Source organism: Cydia fagiglandana, chromosome 13 (assembly GCF_963556715.1).
Source record: "Cydia fagiglandana chromosome 13, ilCydFagi1.1, whole genome shotgun sequence".
Taxonomy (NCBI): domain Eukaryota; kingdom Metazoa; phylum Arthropoda; class Insecta; order Lepidoptera; family Tortricidae; genus Cydia; species Cydia fagiglandana.
Window position 1 is genome coordinate 19,203,374 of NC_085944.1, and position 22,802 is coordinate 19,226,175.

The window sequence follows — 22,802 nt, forward strand, 5'->3', positions numbered from 1 at the left end:
TATCGTTACTATTTCATATCTAGTGAATGTCTTATTCATTTTCCGAATTGCGCCGTATGTCTCACGATACTTTGAATTTGAGAGATACTTTAAAAAAGGGGTTGAATTCATTTTGTTATTGAATTCAACGTTACGTAAAATGTGGGTAAAATCAAGAAAACATAACATATCATACCTGACCCCTAAACCATAAATTCACAAACTAAGAAAACCCGAATATTCCTTACAATATCGCAACATTTTGGTGAACTCGTTAAATCCAAAGAAAAAGAAATCAACCTGCAAAAACGTATGCTCCTTTCATAACAATACATCAAACATAAAAAGAAACTAAACTCGAATAAAGGCTGTGGCACCCAATGATGGAAGAATAGTTTAAAAGGTACTATGTTTATATTAGCTTCATACTTAGTTACGACCTTTTGGCTTGGACCTTTTCGCTGCTAGAACACTTTAAAAAGTCCTATCCTTCTATTAGCTTCATAGTAAGTTACAACCTTATCGTATTAAGGGTAGCTCGGATGCTGGCAAGGCGTCATTCAACAGTTTTGCGCGCGCCTTTCTCGTCGTCAACCCTTCAGTTCATCCCTACCACTCAGGCGGGCCGCACGCCAATTCTGTCAACCCCCGATGTATATAACACCGTTACGTATACGAGTCTAGTTCAAAAAATAAAAGACGGGAAAAATTAATTGGGAATTAAAAAAAATACTTTGAAAGTGTGTGTCTGTGAACAAATGTGACAGTGTTCGAACAGTGGCGAGTGATCAAAAATGATCACTAGAGAATCACTTTGAATCACCAAAGCCAGGTATGTATTGAATTGTTCTGTTATCACGCCACGCGACGGTAGCAAACAAGCGTACGGCCAGCCTGGTAGTAAGCGAACATTGTCGTCTGCGGACGCTAGCAGCTCAAGAGTGTTACAAGGATTTATTGTACAACTTTGGAAACTAATAACATTATTTTATTGACTGTTTATAATGTATTAGGTATATGTTTTTAAGTCAATTTTAATTAGTTAATAGGTAAAATTTAAGAACACAAATTAGTTTGAATAAGTTTCTAGCAAAAAAAAATCTACAAGATTTTATTGCTTACTGTACTTTTTTTCCACAGGCAAAAAATAAACTAGCAACTAATACTCATCTTGAACCAAGAAAGTTTGAATCCGGTTGTATTTTAAATTATGTTGAATTTAATTTCTTCATTGTTTTTAATTAAGGTTGAATCCCACTGAAACTCGGGAAGTGGGTCAAAGTTAGCTTTCATGATTTGACCTACACTAAATAACTAACATACTAACAGGACAAGTTAAATAAAAGCTTGTAATAATAATGAAAAATTGAGTCGAGTCTTAAAAATCAGAGAACTCAAAAGGACTTGAAACTTAACCAAAATAGGTAGTGTCATTAAGGCTGTGGTTTCCTTCCAGGTTTTTCCCTAGTTGGGGTGATTCAAACGAGTTTTGGCGTATATTCGATAAATAATTGATGCGCTGAATTTTCCGCGATACGGATATATTATTCGTTCCCGAGTTTTCCGAAGAACGCAGTTATGAAGAAATGTTTTTACGAGTTAGGAATATTTTCGATGTAAGCGTTTTTTTAGAGCACCGTACAAAACCTTGTTCACGGTGCTCTTATGGCATCACTTCGGTCTTGTTTTTATTTTGATATCTTACAAAAAAGAGATATACTGCCCAATTCAAACTTTAAGATACGTCAATCAATAGATCTAGAAACGATATGGATTAGATGTGTCAGTGTCAAAGGTGACGTTTTTCTTTGAAGAAACGTCTGATTTGACACTGACATATGTAATCCATATCGTTTCTAGATCTATTAACGTATGTTAAAGTACGATTCGGGTCGATAAGGCTAAACAAAACTTAACATAATTATGATGGTTCATTCATTGTTTTGTAAGTGGGTAGTTTTTGCACAGTGTAGTTTTTCCTCAGTCACCCGTTGACCACGAACGCTGTAAAGGGTTCGAAACGTCGGGATGTAATATGAATTTAATATACGCGATATAAAATCACTTTTACGTAAAATCGCACAGACACAAACGCAGACATTGACGTCAAACATATAAAGCGGGCCACAGACCAGATAAAGTTTTAACTGTTCAGTTAAAACTTTATCTAATGAAATTTCGATTAGATCGTCAGTTCAACTGCACAGTTCAAGATTTGCCTACACACGTACGTTTTAACTGAACAGTTTGACTGCACAGTTAAAAATGTGCAGTTAAAACTGATGGTCTGTGGCCCGCTTAACTCCTCGTCCCTTCGCTCCTATTTGCGTCGGGGGTTAAAAACACAACTTCACATTTAAGTTAGAAACATATGTTTTTCTTAAAGACTTTACTGCTCTAAAGAGGCCGCCCTAATTGGTCCAGCGTCATCATCTCAGCGGCCGGAGATGAAGTTTATGAGAGATCATTAATTAATCTAATCAGCTACAGGCACCGTGTTTTTATAATTAAATTCCTTTTAGCCCGCGATTAACTTAACTCCTTTTTAATTCAAATGACTGTACAATGGACTCCTTTGTTAGACGATGAAAGGTTCTTTGGCTTTTGAAAAGTAAATTGATTTGATAAATTTGGCAAAGTTTTTTTAACGGTCAAAGGCATAAAGAGCTAGAGCTTTTTATTACAACTCTGTTTAGCCCTATGGTTGACTGGTATAGAATGCCTTTAGGCATTAAGTCCGCCATTTGTACATTTTATTTGTATTTTGTGCAGTAAAGTTTTAATAAATAAATAAGAACTCATTTATTTAAATAGATTTTACAGTTTAATGTTAATTTTCTTTGTGACAAGTGACGGTATTTACAATAGTGAAATCTATGAATTGTGTACTTAAGGGTAACATTCCATTTCTAACCGCAGCTGCATTGCCTACTGTCAATTTTACTTTGGAAATTAACAATGACAGCGACGCGTTCAGTACGGATAGTGCAGCTGCGGTTAGAAATGGAATGTTACCATAAGGCTACAATTGAAATCAGTATAAAGTTATTTAAGCGCCTGTGAAATCTAGCCTTTTAAATCCCATTGTTTTTAAATATCTGTGAAAAATACTTCATCAAATATTTAAGTAAACAACCTATTGCGTTAAATAAAACGGAAGGCGGATTTAATACCTCTAGGAATTCTAAAAAGGAAATAAAAACATCTAAAAGGCTTCGCGTTTGTGTTTCCACTTGCAGACACTCGCTGCTTTAACATTAAATATTATCTAACCCATTGCAATCACGATTATACGAGTAGTGTTTATTCAGACAATTGTGCAGAAGAGATACCTACGGCTCAATTCTGAAAATGTATTAGATCTCTACTAGACCTCAACAAGTTACGATATGGATAATTTAAAGATATTTGTAAGATATATTTGTCAAATTTGACGTTACCGCGATTCTGGAGGTCCTCTTGAACGATTTCGACAAGATAGATATGTCAAATTTGACGTTTCCGCGATTCTGGAGGTCCTCTTGAACGATTTCGACAAGATAGATATGTCAAATTTGACGTTTCCGCGATTCTGGAGGTCCTCTTGAACGATTTCGACAAGTTATGACTTAGATATCCAAGTCACATCTAGGCGATATCTTATGTAAATCTAGTTGATCTCTATATCGTTTCTAGATCTTGTGATTATCTCGTTTCCCGAATACGCGTGCTAGGCATTCCAGAAAAAATCGAGCCAGTTGGGTATGTGACGCTATATTTTTAACACGTTTAATAAAGCTAAGAAACCGATATCTGGCATGTTTAATAACTTAGCTTTTTATTTAACAGTATGTTTATAATACCGATTTACGCGCTTTATCAAAGTAGTTATCATAATAGACCTGTTTGCAAATGTCCGAAGAGGCCTTAAATAAGTTTTTGTAATTCTTCATAATGCGATTATTTAAAACGTAAACAATAAATACAAAAAAACCAAATTTTTTCGTTAGCCCTCTTTTCAGTCGCCATGCGAAAGTGATGTCAAAATGGAGACTAAAGTCAAATCATTTTGTAAACTTAGAACGTCACAAAAGGCAACAGAAAATGGCTGCCAGGCCAACTAGTTTTACTCACCTCTACTTACAAGATCAGATTGCAAACAGAAAAGTCAATTCTCTTTGAAAAGCCTTCGGTGGTTTTTCATCTTTCTTTTACCTTAAGTAAAATGGAGGATTTACCTACATTAAATATTACTTTGATGCAATATCTTTGTGTTTTTGTTATATATAAAAAAAAGATAACGATTGTCTATTTAACTGGATATAATGCGTCAAAATTGTAATACCTAAATACAAATAGGAAATATTTTTTAAGTTAAAATTAATTGCGCCAGAATATGATAAAAAATTTAATGACTTTCTAATGACACTTACCTATATATTTTAGGTACCGTTGTTGTTACTGTGTGGTGAGGCGCATTTTTCCATAATAATTGTTAAGAAAATGTAAATTGTATCGCAATATTCTTTTTTTGTTTAATAAATACTCAATAGAAATCGTGACAAAGGGGTTAGAAATAAGACAAGGAAAAGATTTTCTTCCATTTATTTAATTGCCAATTCATTTTTAAAGCAGCAATTTAATGTTCAGGCTGCGGTGCTCGAAACTTTGCCTTTCTTCGTCGTCATCATCATCTCAGCCATAAGACGTCCACTGCTGAACATAGGCCTCCCCCGTCTGAACATAGCCATTTGCCTTTCTTACTTAACAATAATCGTCACAATTCATTTCTGGTATTTCAAATCTTCTGAGTCTTGGACTAACGAAAGTGGAGACTAAAATTTATAGTTATAAATTTCAAATACTCTCACAGTTTTCATATAAATAATGAGTTAATGTAAATTACTAGGTATTTTAAAATTTACGCGACAGTTACGTTTTATTTTGGTTTATAAATTTATAAAAATCTATCTGTCCTCTAAATTTTATCAAAATCTAAAAAATGTTAAAACTCAACAACAGATAAAATATATCCATAAAGGATTACACAATCCCTTGAGACGTTTGGCCCTTTAAAATTATTACTTGCACCCTACGTGAAATTTGTGTGCTTAATCTGCACATAGCCATTAAAGCCTGCAGCCAACATAAAAGACGCCGTCTCATTAAACAACTCTTTAATTAGTAGTCTCATTAAGCAGAAACGTGATTGTCTCACGTCACGCTTCCGTCCTCTGTATTTAAAGCAGGAAATCTGTAACGACAATTTACAAAGAAATGTTGAAATTACCTTCTAATATTTATTTTGAGAACTAAAACATAAGAATATCTCTTATTTTTTAATCAAATTTCTGTTTATTCAGCAAGGTATAGAAAACGATTCTGCATTGCAAGTCGTTCAAGAAGCCGTCAGACGCTTAAGCGAAAAATATCATTGTTCCATCCTATGAAATAATAGGTCTCAGGAATGCATAGATCTGATACCGCGAGCTCAGTCAAGAATGAAATCCAATCTGGTTCATGTTATATTATGTACATACGATACCAGACGTAGTAGAGAGAGAGAAATTAGGAATAAAGAAAAAATAACACAACTAAGATGCGCTTTTATGTAAGATTGTGCCAGGATACTGTGTGGAACAGAGTCTATCTTAAAGGCCGGCCACGCACTTGCAACCCCTTTGATGTTGCTAGTGTCTACGAGCGTTGGTAATTGGTTATCTTCAGGCGATTCGTCTGCTCGTTTGCCTCCAATATTATATCAAATATCAAATATCAACATTTATTCAGCAAATAGGCCACAAGGGCACTTTTACACGTCAACATTGAATTTACATAAAAGCAAAAATAATAACATCAACAATTTTATAAAATAAAACTAACAATTCAATCTAACGTATTACAATTACTAAGAGATGTATATGGTCTCTTAATGTCGAATTACATACAAAATACAGATAAAAAAACACACACAAAAAAATCTATAATATTTAGAGGTGTAAATGTCTCTAGGTGTCAGAACTATAAGATTATATAGTTTATCAAGTTATCCTTAGAGATGTATAGGGTCTCCAAGAGTCAATATCCTGTATAATTAATACATTCATTAAGAGAAAAGAAACATACGAGAACAGAATGAGGCGTCTCACTGTAATTAATTAAAAAAAATTAAGTTACTAAGTATGTATAATAGCTCGTGTTAGCTTAAACTTATTCTATAAACTTTGAAAGAATTTATTCAAAACATATATTCCAAACATCGAGCTTTGCAGTAACTTGGTACCATTCTTCCTAAAATAATGACGTTATCAGTAAGAATATTGATATATCGGGTCAAATGTAACACATTTCATCTTGGCGTTCCAATCGAACCTAGGTATCTGGCGATGTGTTACCAGCGATGTTTCATTAGCTTGGAGAGCTCAGGAGTCCAATTCAGATTTATTAACTTATATTCGGTTTAAAGAATATTTATTGTCTAAAGAAATTACAAAATTTCACTTATAAGACAATTAATAACTATAGATGAACAATACATATATTAGCAGTAAGCAAGCATGCAGACTTATTTGATAGGTTAGTTAAATCTATGATTAATATTTGCTATAGCAAATACAAATGAATTGGTTTGGGATTCTGTTTGGGATTTTATAATGCCGTATAAAATCTTAAAAATTGTCTAGGTCTAGGTGAATGGCGCCACTCTCGCGCTCGGCATTCACTTCATTTTGTAAACACCAATCAGTGTGAGGATCATTCCCTGAAATTGTCTGAAGTTGTCCCGCATAAACGCGAATTTTCGGGTAGGTACGGTCATCCAAGAAAGGCGTCTACCACTTTTCGACTCTATCAATCAGAGTCGAAACCACTTTCTTGGTTGACTGTGCCTATAATAGGAGTTTATTTTTCTGTGACAAAAGGTCAGAAATACTCTAAGAAAAATAAGCGTCGGCATTAAATGATGAAAAAAATTGTAATATTTATAAGAAATAAAATACGTTTGTTCGGGATAGCCCGTGGAATTCTGTGACGATTGATTTTTAAGTTTGTATCAAAATGAGATCAAAACCGTAACAATTTTTTTAATCTGAATCGTGCAGTAGCAGTTGTGACGGCTACCACACATCTCAAGGTCAAGTAACACTGGTTCGTCCTCGCTCGCACTCATGCATGCTTATAGAATGGTAACAAGGACAGAGATATTGCGGTGTCGTGTCGCGTTATAGAGTGTCACGAGAGTCGGATAGTGTCTGACACTCCGATGGCGGATGAAATGTGACAGATATGAATTTGTGTTTCAAAATTAGGTTTCCGTTCACTGTGAAAATGATGAATTATGCAGGTAAACTGCATTATCTATGAATATGTAAACTATTATGACGATTATTTGAGAGACACATTATTGTTGATATCTGGGAGACCGAGCTTTGTACGGAAAACATATAAAAACTCAAAAATGCGCGTTTCCCAGAGATAAAACCTAGCTATTTAGATCGATTTATTGCCCCCTAGCACCCTCATATAGCAAATTACATCGTTAGAGCCGTTTCTTAGATCCCCGAAATATATATATATCTAAATAAATAAACATGAATTGCTCGTTTAAAGGTAATATTAATTGTAAACTTCGTGTATGTGAGGTGTGCAATAAAGAGTATTGTATTGTATTGTATTGTATTATAGATGGATTACAGGCTAAAGTGGGACTGGGCAGGCCATGTACAACGCATGCACCCACAGAGGTGGGATACACTAGCCACGGAGTGGGTGCCACAATGTAAACGCCGCGCCGGCAGGGTCGGCCTAAGAGAAGATGGCGGGACGACCTGGACACATTTCTCAGTAACTGGACGGATGCGGCAATTAAATAATCGGGATGGAAGTCTAGGGAGGAGGCCTTTGCCCAACAGGGGGACACCGTATAGCCTCGTTAAAAAAAAATAGTGTTAAAAATTGCACGAACCGTCGTTAAGCTGCTTCCATTCAATCGAAGTTACGCTATTATTTTTAAAACTATATTCTGAAATAAAAAGGAATTGAAACTCTTAATTGCGTAGAACAAATAATGAACCAATCATGATACAAATAACAAATAAATATTATAGGGACATTCTCACACAAATTGAAGTCCCACGGTAAGCTCAATAAAGCATGTGTTGTGGGTACCCAGACAACGATATATTATAATAATTATACAAATACATAAATGCATAGAACATCCATGACTCAGGAACAAATATCTGTGTTCGTCACACAAAAATAAATGCCCTTACCGGGATTCGAACCCAGGACCATCGGTCAATACCCATAGGCCCGACCGGTCGTCAAAATATGTTACGAGTGCGTCCAAAGTACTTACATATTTAATTAACCTACGTAATTAAAAAAGGGTTTTATAAAAAAAAATTATTCAGAAAGTGAAACTTTTATGTTTAAAAACTGCCAAGTATAACATTTCCTCATTACGTACACATTTTTCAACACACAGGGTGTTTTAAATTCAAACAAAGGTGAAATAACGAGTTGGATAAATACAGGAACATTCGTGCCTTGAAATTCTGAAATTCGTTTTATAATTTTTGTCTCATATGTTTTACATAATTTTCTAGGCGTAGTTATTACTAAGCAAAAAAGGTGAATCACAGTTATTTTATGCGTTGTTACAAATAGTATAAAAATGTATGCTTTTATTTTATTTTTGTGCTATTTTTTGTGTTTTTGTTGACTTCGATGAGGATTTAAGCAGAAATTAAATCATTGAAACAACTACCACTGGATCTCTAGCCCAGTGTTCTGCCATTTAAGCTAACATCATCATCATAGGCCTTTTCGTCTATAGCAGAAGATTTATGGTGTAACACCGGAGAAACACAGTTTTTGGTGGCTTAATAGACCGAAGCGAGATCGACATGGTCTACCACAGGTCTGACAAGAGAAGTTGCGGAAACCGGTACTGAGACACCTTGTCGTCGTCTTTGTCTCTTGTCAGAGAGTCTTATCACAAAGCTACCAAGACCGTACCCAATACAGTGAATATTTCCACCTTATACTTATGAGGCTTAAGGTAGCGAATATTTATTCGCTGTATTTTGCTAACACTAAAAGAAGAAGGTCAGCTCCTGGTAGCAGAGAGAAAAGTTTTTCGCAAGATCCTGGGACCTATTCAGAGAGATGACGGCACCTGGAGGATCCGGAAAAATGCCGAGATCGAGGAGTTAGTGGCCGAACCCAATATCATCGGCGAAACGAAAGCGCACAGACTTCGCTGGTTCGGTCACCTACTCAGAATGGGAGAGGATCGGGCTGTCAAGAAGGCGTTCTTGGGACGACCGACTGGTAGCCGTCCAGTGGGTCGGCCCAGGTATCGCTGGGAAGACAGTGTGGCGACGGATCTGCTTCAGCTTCGCGTCAGTAACTGGCAGGAAGTTGCGCAGGATCGGGACAGGTGGCATGCTCTCGTTTCGGAGGCCAAGATTCTCTTTGGATCGCTGTGCCAAAATAGTTAGTTAGTTAGTATTTTGCGGGCTTGCGATCGGTATTTTAAAAGTAATACCGATGGCAACTTAACTTAAAATTACACAGATTTACTTGACACTAATGAATACAGTCTCTAATTTAGATCTCAAAGTTAGACAGAGGTTGCAAACCCTGAACTTTAAAATTATTAGGTTTCTGTTTAATTCGTAGTCTTGCAATTCTCGGCTAGACTTCATTAGTAGACCAAGACCAGTTAAATGCAAAAGTTGCTAAAGTCCTTTAATTAAAACTTACAGACAGATATTTTGTTATAAAGTAGTCGTGGCATGCCAATAAGGTATGTAAAGACCAATGCGTTTTCTTAATGATACATCATAAGTTACAAAATATAAGTAGAAAACGAGTTTAATATTTTATTCAAAGTTCTCAATCAGTGACACAGGATTAGTTTGTTAATTGAAATGAGTAGGTACGTCACGGCAGTAAAAATAGTGTAATAAATAAAATAAATATATAGGTACTTAAATACATAGAAATGGACTACCTCACCAAGCACGTCCAATCAGCTCTCCCATGGTGTTTATTATATGCTGACGATATAGTTATAGCCGATAAATGCGGAAAGAACGTGCAGAACACCTTGCAGGACTGGAAACAAGCGCTAGAGAATAATGGCCTCCGCATTAGCAGAAACAAAACAGAGTACCTGCATTGCAAATTCCAAGATGGACCATCATCTGATATAGCCATTTCAATTGACGGACAGCCATTACCGAAAGTACATCAATTTAAGTACCTGGGATCGATGCTAAGCTCTGATGCCAACATCGATGCGGACGCTACCCATAGAACAAATGCAGCCTGGCTAAAATGGAGAACCCTTACAGGTGTGTTGTGTGATGCCAAAATGCCGATTCGGCTGAAGGGCAAAGTCTACAAAACGGCAGTAAGACCAGCCATGATGTATGGTAGCGAGTGTTGGGCCGTCAAAAAGCAGCATGAACAAAAGATGCACACGACTGAAATGAGAATGCTAAGGTGGGCAGCCGGAGTAACAAGATTGGACAGAGTGCGGAATGAATATATCCGAGGTTCTTTTAAAGTTGCCCCCATAGTGGATAAGATGGTGGAAAGTCGTATGCGATGGTACGGTCATGTAATGCGGCGGGACGAAAACAACGCTGTAAAGAAGGCCCTGGCTATCCCAGATAAAAAGAGAGGTAGAGGGCGACCGCCCGCCACGTGGTGGACAACCGTTGCTAACGATCTAGAACGAGCTCAACTGGACAAGCAGACAACCCAAGACCGACTGTCTTGGCGCCGTAAAACGAGGAGGGCCGACCCCAAATAAAGGGATAAGGCACGGCAGAAGAAGAAGAAGAAATACATAGAATGTATCGTAATGTATCGTAAATAACCTATTATGTGCCTATGTAATATTTATGTATTTCTTTATAAACGTAGGTATTTTCTTCTTTTTTTTCAAGGTAATTTCCCTGAAACGGCTAAAACGTGTTTTCCCACGCGGCTTATTCCGGAAACGAGAAGCGTTCACATCGTAAATTTTTACGTCTAAATTTGAGCTCGCAACTTTTCCAGCCTCCATGTGTTTTCCTGATTAACAATTTTAGTACCTACTTGTTTGCAGCGGCTGTGACAAATGGGCTTGTTAAAAAAAGGTTGCCGACCCCTTTCATATATAAATTGTGGTGTGTACCCATTAGGCTACTTAGGTACTGCCGCGGCAAAAAAGACAGAATTTGCTGAATGATTAGGGCTGTCTATCGGCTCGATTCGGGAAATGAATAAGAGATGCACTAGATATGAAATAGTAAAGATATGTGACGTTCGACGGAAAAAGGCACCGGCACAGGCGGCTGGCGCTTACGTCGCATAGTGCCGCAATAATATTGGAGCGACGTTAATAATCGTAAGCGCCAACCGCCATAGGTACCTTTATCCGTGGGACGTCACATATCTTTACTATATCGTATCTAGTTAAACTCTAATTCACTTTCCGAATCGCGCCGTATGTGAGTGTTTAATGATTACAGACTCGATTTTGTACCTATCTAAATTTTATCTTGCAAGTATAGTTTTTTTTTCATTGTTTTTTTCTTTTTCTCTGTCCAGTGTAAATAAATACATTTAAATATTCTTGGTTTATAAATCTTAGTGGGAATTGTCTCAGGATATAGGTTGCACTTATTAACCTATGTCCTCTTTTTGTATTTTTTTCCCAATAAAAAAAATATAAATAAAATAAATAACATTTACGCTCGAGTAAGGTCCTTCCAAAAAGGTTTATTCACTACAATTGAAGTCTGAAAATTGAATACTCAAAACTATCTTTACTTGTTTCCGAATACAACGAAATTGAATCATAATGACCTTGGCTTAAGGTTTAATATTCTTTGATAAGGACGCAAAGATAGCCCTCGACAATCTTGACGGGTTCCGTACTGTCATTTATCTGCTATAATTTATTGCCTCTGTAAACAAGCTACTATCAAAACTAGCTATTATGTTCCGGGCACAGATTATTTACTTATAGATGGGGCATAATGGGAAACTATCGGTTACCGAACATATGTTGTGAAAAATTGTGAAAAACGAGCTTACGACATTGCCTGATGGCAAGCAATTACAATTACCATCGCTTACAGACACCTGCAACCTCTATTTTGTTGGGTGAATCATTTTTTTTTGTGTTTTTATCCTGTCTGGTTCTCCAATAGACAATACTGGCACACTTTGTTCGAAGAGATGATGTACATATGCTATTCTATTAACATGCTTATTCCATTTGGAAATTGATTATAACTAAGTACCACAAAAATGCATGTTTGATTCATTTTAATACCTTATCACCAGCATTTCAAAAAAACTTTAGTCCCCTGGACAACTAATATTAACCATGACAACGAGTGACACTAAAAAGTTCACCCTATTACAGGTGTCAGTTGGCCTTTAAGATGGGAGTACTCATTTTTCTTGAAGGTTTGAAGGTCGTATCGTACCGATCCGGCGAAATATCGCGGTCGACAGTTCATCCTACATTGCTGGCATTGCATTGTGAGTGACAAATTGCTGCTATCGAACTCATTCATTCGTGTTAAACCGTATATTTTGGAAAGTCACATTTTTTTTGAAGTCTTAGCTTTCTAATAAAAATGTGTCTATGGGAGGTAGTCTGTGATTTCCGGATGATAAATGATGGTGGAACAATCAAACAGAGTTGTGTTCAAGTATAAATAGGCGTAACTGACAAATGTGTCAGAACTTTAAATCCTTTTGAAGGGAAAAGAGAAGGTTATTTATGGATAAAGGTGCCCAATTAAAATTTTATAATTCGTTATAGTTTTCAACTGGTTTTGATACGACCTTAACGATCGTCTTGGTTATTGACCCGTATTTTTTTTTCTTTTTTTTTATACGTATTTCTAATATCAAGCAATTATGTATAATAAAGTGAGCACTTTGTTTGTTCAAACGGAATGTTATAATTTCATCAATGATATTTGACACTCATTAGCTGTTTCACGAAATTTTCCTTTTGTATAAATTTGTGACAAATTATTTCGTGGAAGATGGTTGAAGCCGTTTTGAATATCAAACATAGTACCTAATAACGATCGCGGTTTTAACCGTAGACAATATAACGCATTAAAAAGTATCACAAACTTTTACCCGACATATTAATCATGCACTAGTTATTTTCTAGGAAACCATACTCCCGCGAGCGTTGTTCAAACACGGAAACGGTGTCGGAAGGGCGCTGGAGTTGCAGCGAAGTTGTTGGCTGAGCTAATCGCTTGTTCGTTCGCGATGTTTGACTTTCCTCTCCTTGGGGACCGTTCATGCACAGTTCATAGTTATTCGACATAATGTTAGAGACGTTAATAGTTAATTATTAAGCTAATTTTATGGTTTAACTCGCGTATTTTAAATCTCTCGAGCGACGTGATTCGGAGAGAAAATGTCTCCATTTTCAAGTGATTCTGATACCATCAAGTTGATCTGATGATGGAGAGAGGAGGTGGCCATAGGAACGCTGATAATACAACGAAACCAAATTGTGTTCGAGGTTTTTAAAACTGTCTTGATTATTATTAGTTGCCTGTGGAAAAAAAGGACAGACAGTCATAAAAGCTTGAACCAAAAATATTTTTTTTTGCCAAAAACTTATTAAAGAAATTCATCATTCAGGATTTTTTTATATAGGTGAAAATGGGTTGGGATTTTATGACTTCTACGTGTACACAATCGCTAGCGGAGGCTAAAAGGTATAAAACCGTGAAAAACAGCGCCGGGAGATATTAATTTAGGTTAGGTACCTTTGTGTGATAAAAACAATACACCCGCTTTGTTCCCAGAAAACATTTTACCAAAAATATAGCATCTAGTATTATGTAGCTATTTCGCAGGATTACCTGGTTAACGCAAAAAGTACCCATTACCACATTAGACGTGCACCACAGATCGCGTCAAGATAGAGGGAGTGTGTGGAGCGAAAAGCTGTCACCACGGTAGTAGGCGGCTGCCTTCCCACTGAGGTGGAGATGAGGAGAACTAATCAATAGCACTGGTTGTAATAGACATATCTTTTCCACTCCACTTTATTACCTACAACGCTACAACCGCAGTGCAAGTGTTATTTTAAACGTCAAACTTCTATGAAATTATAAATAAATGACTTTCACTGCGTGGGTTATCAAATCCGCTGCAGACTATTCTTGGTCTGACTCTACCTCACCTTCGCCTCAATGAAAACGCAGCCTTACCCTGTTAATTTAACAGAGTGCGGTCGCAGTAGGACCCAAGTTTACGACCTTTGTGGGTGTAAATTAAAATGTATTAACAAAAATTAAGCTAGAAGGACTATAAGGGGTCATCCATTAATTACGTCACACGTTAATGAGAGGGGGTCAAGAAAATGCGACATATTGAGATTAGGGAGACGAACTTTCATCACATCACAAAATTTCAGAAGGATTTCACAAGAAACAACGGAAACTTTCATTGTGGAAATTAAAAATTTCGATTTCCTTAAAAAATATGAAAAATTTCCGCAATTTTTTCATGTGGAAATTTTGAACTGCACATCAGTACCTAGTCATTATCTTTTGTGCGATCAAAACTAGTTCCATAATGCGAACTCTATTGGACTAGTTCTGTCTTTCCCAGACACCACATACTACAAAATCCGATTCCATTATTTTGCTTTTAACGAACATAAATCGACCCTTATACGTATGGCAACTGCCAGAAGGATTATCTTGAGCACACCCTTTAGGCTTAACCCGGATAAACGGTATATTTCTCGGCAAAAGGGTACATATTTCACGTGCAATTATACGCGGGGATCAAATTATACGGGAAAAAGGCGAAATTCTTCTGATTATCTTGGAATTGGATTAAAATTTTGTTCCGTTTTTATGTTTTCGTGGGGTTTTGCTGCGTAATGAAGGAATTTTTAAATTTGTTTTTTTTTTGTTATTACAAAACATTGCGTGTTTTATTTCTGCGTGGGGTTTCTTTAATAAAGACTGAAAAGTTTTAAGTTCAAAATTAATGTATCACCATTCCATCAAATCCTGTTGTGAAGATAGCCTTAAAAAACTATAATTATCATATTTCAGACACGAAAAAAAATCTTAAGTAGCTAACTAAAATATTATTTATTGCATTACTGCCGCCACAAATGTCAAAAATCCGAACAGACACATCAATTTTGAAAATTAAGACAGCAAAAAAAGAAAAAAAAATGCAGTATTGCAATAGTAATGCTGTTGTAGTCTCAACTCTCAATCCAAAGGGTACATTAAATAAAATTCACAAATAAAGTAAAACTAGAAAACCGTAACCTTCGGTAAACCCTATTCATCTAATTTTACCCATTCCATAACTCTATCGAGCTAGCCTTCGTTCTAACCTTTAGCCGGCTAAGGTCTAGGTAGTGCTAGTGCTAGCATATTTATAAAAGGCGGTCATCTGACTCGATACAGAACTGCATAGTTATAACTTATAACGCTTGGATAACTTGGAATCGCTTAACTTACATACAAGTTATATTACAACGCTTTTGACTAGCAATAGCCAAACAGAATTTTTAAAAATTGCATAGTGCCCATGAAATGATATCGGTATTTTTTTTTCTGCAAACCTTTTTACAATTAGTTTCGATTTCTACGACACTCAAAATAGTGATGTAAATGTTATATTAAACAGTCGTCAACAGATTGAGTACCTACTCTCATCGGGCACTTTCTAGGTGGAAACTTGCTTGACATTATTCTCATACATTTTTGGATTTTTTTAATGTTCTGTACATGACATTGCTACTTTTGACTTTTCGTATTTTAACTTTGAGTTTAAATATCCGTATTTAGGGGACCATCTTACATAGATCGACCTATTCAGTCCCAAACTAAGCAAAGCTTGTGCTATGGGTATTACTTATTAGGCGAATATATTCATACAAGTATATAGGTGATTACTTACTTTTATATATAACATCCAGATTTTTTTTTCATATATACATAGGTATTTCGAACACATACAGAAAGAGAGGTGTTTGTATGGAAACATTGGGGAATTCAGACCAGCTCCCCAAAGACTGGCTTACTCTAAAGAAACGGACCACCCTAACATCCATAAGTCAGGAATAAAAAAACTAATGGTCCTTAATAGCGAATTCGATCACGGGAAACCTCCTGCTTCATACTTCGCACTTCGGTCACAACCGACTAGGATGACGCCGTTAAAAATTGTTATAAAATATTTCATTGTCACCTGCAAAATTATTCCCTGTAATTTGTAAACGTTTTGCAACAAACAAAATTAACTTAATTTATTTTGAACCTACCAAACGCTAAACATTTCCTTAAAAACTCCAAAAGCTAAAACATCGTAAGTAAAGTTAAACGTTCTTGTAAGAGTGTGCTTAAGCTGTAAAAACGCGTTTTCCCTAATGCGAAGAGAAGTATTTGAATAAAAACTCGAATCATTGTGTCATGAGGCCCGAGGCCCGTGTTACATTTGGCGCGTTGGATTTGTTTTCCTGTGTTCTTTGTTTTCCTCATGTTTTGTTCTTATATTATTATTTCATATCACAGTTAGGTAACTGTGATACTAATAATATAAACAAACACAGCAAACATGTGCAGGTGTGCTCAAAATACGTTGATAAATTAATTTTGCGCCATAGTGTTGACAAGTTGAACAAGTGATTGAGTTTTACTTGCAATGCAGTTGAATATTTATTGTTTTAATTTTATTTAATGACAGATTGGGGGAGTTAAAGGGGGAGGCCTATGTAAGGGGGAGGCCTATGTTCAGCAGTGGACGTCTTATGGCTGAGATGAATGAAAAATGAATGAATGACAGATTATTAAATATGACATTAAAGTAAAAAAAAATTCTTAAAAACTTTTTGTCCCATAAGACGAAAACTCATTAAATCGATGTTTTTAGCGTTCCCTTGAATTTCGTACTATCAAGGTTCTACTGTACATCTACCTATCAACACTATAGTCCGTTTTTTTTAGCATTAGAAAGAACTTCGCAGAAGTTTGCTTGTGGTTCTAAATCTGGCACTTTTAGCGGTAACAATTTGAAGTAAATTATATGTATTGACCATGCTACATTAGATAATTCAATAATTATTAACAATTAACAAGCCTGATAAAAACTGCACGCTTGCTTCTGCGGAGTTCTTTCTAATGCTAAAAAAAACGAACTATAAACACGTGAAAGTAAACAGCTACCCACACCGCACCCAATATCGGTTAATACTTACGCTCCCCCACTCCATCTAAGTATACCTTTACGCGCCGCTAAGTGTGCTCTAAGACGTACCTTTATACCGCATATCAAAGGCCTCGATATCGAGCGTTAATGTGTTCCAGGTGGTATTCGATATTTGAACGTTTGATATTGATATTAGGGATATAGGCACCCATGGTCTGATTCGAACTTTAAGATACGTCAAAAATGTGCTAAACATACGATATGGATCGGATATGTCAGTGTCAATAGTGATGTTTTTGTATGAAGTAAGAAGAGTTAAATAACTTGGTAAAGTAAATATAAGAACATAACCTTTGTAAACAAATAGCTATGTATTTGACCGTCTCAGGCAGTGAAGGTTCTCTTTATTCATCAAAAACTGGTGAAAAATTTGCATTTTATCCAGAAAAGTAACAACGCAATTATTATTAGAGACGGCACGTTTAGTGTATTTCAGCCAATTTCATAGTTTAATGGCATATGGAATTTTACTGTGGGGTAAGGCAGCGGATATACAAACAATATTTGTTCTACAAAAAAGAGCCATCCGGTCTATTTACAAGATGGGGTCTCGAGAATCATTAAGAGCCCGATTTAAAGAAATAAATATCCTAACAACAGCATCTCAATATATTTACGAGTGTATTGTTTATGCTCTAAAGCACATAGATTCGTTTAAGAAAATGAGTAGTTCTAGACATAAGCATAAAATTGCAATGCACAAGTTTCGTGTGCGTAAAATATATAAATCATTTTTGGGGCAATGTATATTATTTTATAACAAATTGCCCAAAGAGGTGCTTAATTTGCCAATGCTCACTTTAAAAAAATATTTAAAAACCTCCTTAATGAAAAAAGGATACTACAGTGTCGAAGAGTACCTTAACGATAAAACTGCTTGGCCTAAATTGAACCAAAATAAGAACGACTGCATGAGGCTTAGTGATTAATTATATTTATAGAAATTAGACCTTTAAATAACTGTTGTTATGTACCTAAACTTCTTCTCCTGTTTGTTTTGGAAATTATTGAAAATTCAATTATGTACCTATCTATGTTAGATTATTTGATTATTGCGCTTATGATTTTGTTTTTGACGATGCACATTGCTGATTCAGCCATTGTACAACTAGGTAGGTATAATTTATAATTTTTATATATTCTGATGTTGCATGAGATCAAATTATTGTAAATACACAATGACATAACTACCATTAGGTAATCGCATTTTTGCATGTTTTAATTTTTAGTTTAGTATTAAGTAGGTACTTTCCTTTTATCATTTCCAAATTGTAATGTATTTATTCTTATTTGCGATTTTTTTTGATATTTCCTTCTAAATTATTGACTCCTTTTAATTAAATTTATTGTAACCGTGCATGTTTAACATAAAATGTAGACATTGACGATGCAAAAGCGATCCAACAGATCCTACTTGAATAAATTGATTTTTATCTTTTATCTTTATCTTTATCTTTATTATACGGAAATTTTGAGTTATTTCAAAACAATTTCCAAGACTAGGAATCTATTTTTCGAGGACCAACAAACGATATAGCTGTAGGGCTAGCACATGATAGCTGTAGGACTCGCGGCGAGATAGACTACCCGTCTTTTTCTAACTATCGCTTACGATCAGTGAGAGTGAGAGAAGAACACGAACCTACTTAATAATACATATAGAAGATTATAACAATCACCTAAGCATATAAGACTTAGCAGACAGACCCTTCAACTAAAGGAAGGGTCTGAATGCAATCAATAATCATCATTTACGCCTCGCCTTGAGGTTCCTCGTGGAATCTATTACCACAGATTAGATATACAGAAAGCACTTTCTTTTGATTTTGCTTTAGATAATACGTAAACTATTTTTTTTAATTAGCTATAAAGTAGCATTATGAGTAGCAAAACTAATAAAAACCTTTTATCAGGAAAGAAACTATCTAGACACGCGGCAGCGTGTCAAGCCAAGTTCAAGCAAAGGAACTGGCTAGCCAGCGCCGAGTGTAATATTACACGAACCACTTGGTGCCACTTTTGACCCTTCTGTAACTCAAAACCTCTTTAACGTAAACACATAAAACTACGTGTGTTTAATTATATCCATAAGGACATCTAGAAGCCCAAATTTCATGATTATAGTATACTTATATAACTATTATAGTAAAAAAATAATCATAAGTGCTTATTGCTAGGCCTACATGAATCACTACTTCACTGCACCTTATAAAACAAAGCTCCTCCCAAAAACTACTGAACGGATTTTCATGTGGTTTACACCGACCAATAAAGTATTTCTTAAGGAAAGTTTATATGTGTAATTTGTTAAGATTTTGTGTACCTAACCCGTGCAAATCCGGGGCACGTCTCTAGTTATTGATAATTTTGATAAATCTTCGCATTTGTATCTCAAGGCCAAATTATTATTTTTAAAAAAACCGGGCAAGCGCGCACGAAGGGTTCCGTACCATAATGCAAAAAAAAAACAAAAAAAAGCAAAAAGAAAACGGTCACCCATCCAAGTACTGACCCCTCCCGACGTTGCTTAACTTTGGTCAAAAATCACGTTTGTTGTATGGGAGCCCCATTTAAATCTTTATTTTATTCTGTTTTTAGTATTTGTTGTTATAGCGGCAACAGAAATACATCATCTGTGAAAATTTCAACTGTCTAGCTATCACGGTTCGTGAGATACAGCCTGGTGACAGACGGACGGACGGACGGACGGACAGCGAAGTCTTAGTAATAGGGTCCCGTTTTACCCTTTGGGTACGGAACCCTAATAATCAGTTTAATTTATTGGTCAACAAATAATGAATCTGGAATACTTATTATATAAACCTACTTTGTAATAAAATTAATACCTAAAATTTAAATACGTCTAAATAAGGCCCCCGCTTCATTGTGCCAAAGATGCTGTCAGCATTACCTCGCTGAATGGCAATGCTAATGCGCTGCGAGAGAAATAGTACATTATATTCCAGTTAAATTACTGTAATTTTAATTTATAATAGCACGTAACTAAATTACATCGTTCAGATATTATTTGGATGCCAGTGGACATTCGAAGGACCTCTAAGTCTCCCAACGCTCCCGAAATATCGGCCCGTGTTTGACCTAATGCGCTTTGACAGATGTACCTCCCGCCGCGTAATCCGGCGTTGAGGCGTCAAGGGCTGTGATTGGCCGATACCTTCTCAAAGTGGGGGCAGTCAGTCGGAAAATCGGATTAGTAGGCGCGAACTATTAGCCACTTGGTTATTACAGCATTTGGTCTTCAGGCCGTTAAATAGGATGGAAAAGGTAACGGTTGGATGGCAACTGCAGGAGCATTAAAGTGACATTCCATTTCCAACTGCAGCTGCAATACTGTTCATTTTACTATGGAAATAGACAATGACAGCGACGCGTTTCCATAGTAAAAGTATTGCAGCTGCAGTTGGAAATGGAATGTCACTCTTATGGTAACATTCCATTTCAGACCGCAGCTGCACTACTGGTACGAACGCGTCGGTGTTATTGTTAATTTCCATAGTAAAATCAACGGTAGTGCAGCTGACATAGAAATAGACATTTCTGTCGCTGTCGTTGGAAATGGACTGTCGCTTTACTGTTGCGCTGTCATTGCAGCCGCTGTAACTGTCGATTTCCTTGATTAAATGTGCGATGTTTAAGGTGAACTTATCTCTATAAGGGATTTCTTCCACTTTACCTTTAGTTTCAGCATAGCTAGAGAATCTCAAATTCCATGAACTAAAGTTTGTTGCGTTTCCTTTCAACCTAAAGCCTGCACTTTGATGAGTGCATAAACGGATAACCTGTTAAATACGGGTATTAACGAGCTGTTTCAAATTCCTATACAATACATCAAAGCCTAGGCTTCTCCGAAACGTTCACTCTATTCAAAGTGAAAATTAGTTGTTCGACGTACAGGGCAATAAGAACTTTAGGGCCCGATTCGGATTTTGAAATAGACATCTTTTAGACATCACCAAGATACGATAACGATAATTATGTTTATGATCTAACCTGTCAAATTTGACATTTGCGCGATTCTGGAGATACTCTTGAACGATTTCCACAGGATATGACTTAGAGATCCAATTCACATCTAATAGATATCTTACTCTATCTAACGTAAAGTGACATTGGTTGCCCGAATTGCACTGCAGAAGAGAACTAGTTGATATCTAAATTATAACGTATCTAGAATGGATTTAGTACGTGTCGTCTCTTGTGAATATCTTGAAGTTCGAATACAACAGCAGTTAGTTATTCGATCTGTTACTTTATTGGCTGAAGAAATGTCACTTTTGACACTGACAGATCAGTATCATCGGAAACAGATCGAATAACTAAAACTCGAGTTGGCTTAATAAAACCCGATTCGGCTTTGACAACTTATTATGGTTTTAAACTGGTTTTGATACGACCTTGCAGATCGTCTTGGCGATTGGCGCGCGTCTTACGCACGACTTGCACGTCATTTTGCATGCTCATTCCGGCTCCTAGCCCAAAATTTTTTGTTCACTTAGATATAACTAAAACAACTTTATCTTCAAAATATTGTCCTTTGGCTTAGATACATAAATGCATTTTTTTTGTTTACATGATCAAAGTGATCAAACAATAATGCACAATAAAAAAATAATCAACGTATTTTGACAGCCTTAATGTAGGTCAACATCAACACAAAACCAATTCCGACTGTCATTTCTATGCCCATTGTCCCATGTCTCGTGTGACACGGCTCACGGTGGATGTATTCCTTGGAGACTCGCCTTGCAACAACATTCCGACGTTCGTCTTTATGTGAAACAGCACGTGCATGGCCAAATGTAAATGCAGACTGGCCGAAACACAAACGTTTCTATCGTCTACGTTACTGTCTATACATAGGTACACAAAAGCTATATACAAATATAGAAATAGACACGAGTTATAGTTAGATTGTTGATCAAGGGATGAAATGGACTCTTTTCAGTCGAAGTAGTTTGGCGCTCGAACGCAGTGAGACCGTCAATAGTCCGAGGCTGAAAATTATGCCTGTCTTAAGTAAACACAATTTTCATTTCTAATACGAAGAAACTAAAATACGCGAGATTATAAAAAACACGACTAAGTTTAAACTTTAATAGTATTTCTTTAGGTTATTTTCAACTAACGATAATTTAAAAGTATCGTTAATTACGTAACGGGGAGTTAAATATGGCTACAAATATAATGACCACCAAAAAATACTTTGGTACCCTAAATAAAAAAATCATGCTTACCAAAAAAAATTACTGAACACCAAAAAAATAAGGCCTAAAATTACAAATGTACCACCATTTTAATTACGACTGCACTTCAAATTGTATTCGAATACCAAATATATTGAATGATTACCAAAAATCATTAATGATCACCAAATCTTGAACACCAAATAAATGCGATATTTTCACCTAAATAAACCACTGTGATACCAAAAAAATTATACATATTACCAAATAAAGTAAAATGATGCCAAAATTACTAGCCCCTCCCGCTCAACCCCCGTACCCCGCACCGCATAACTTAGGTAGGCATACTGA

General features: G+C 36.0%; 1 protein-coding gene across 1 annotated transcript in view; it reads left to right on the forward strand.

The window, feature by feature from the left end:
• The first annotated feature begins 729 nt into the window (after positions 1 to 729).
• Positions 730 to 22,802, forward strand: part of LOC134670401 (5-hydroxytryptamine receptor) — a 181,365-nt gene continuing 159,292 nt past the window's right edge. Inside the window, exon 1 of the mRNA XM_063528242.1 lies at positions 730 to 811. The gene's annotated coding sequence lies outside the window, so the exon portion shown is untranslated. The remainder of the gene's footprint in view (positions 812 to 22,802) is intronic.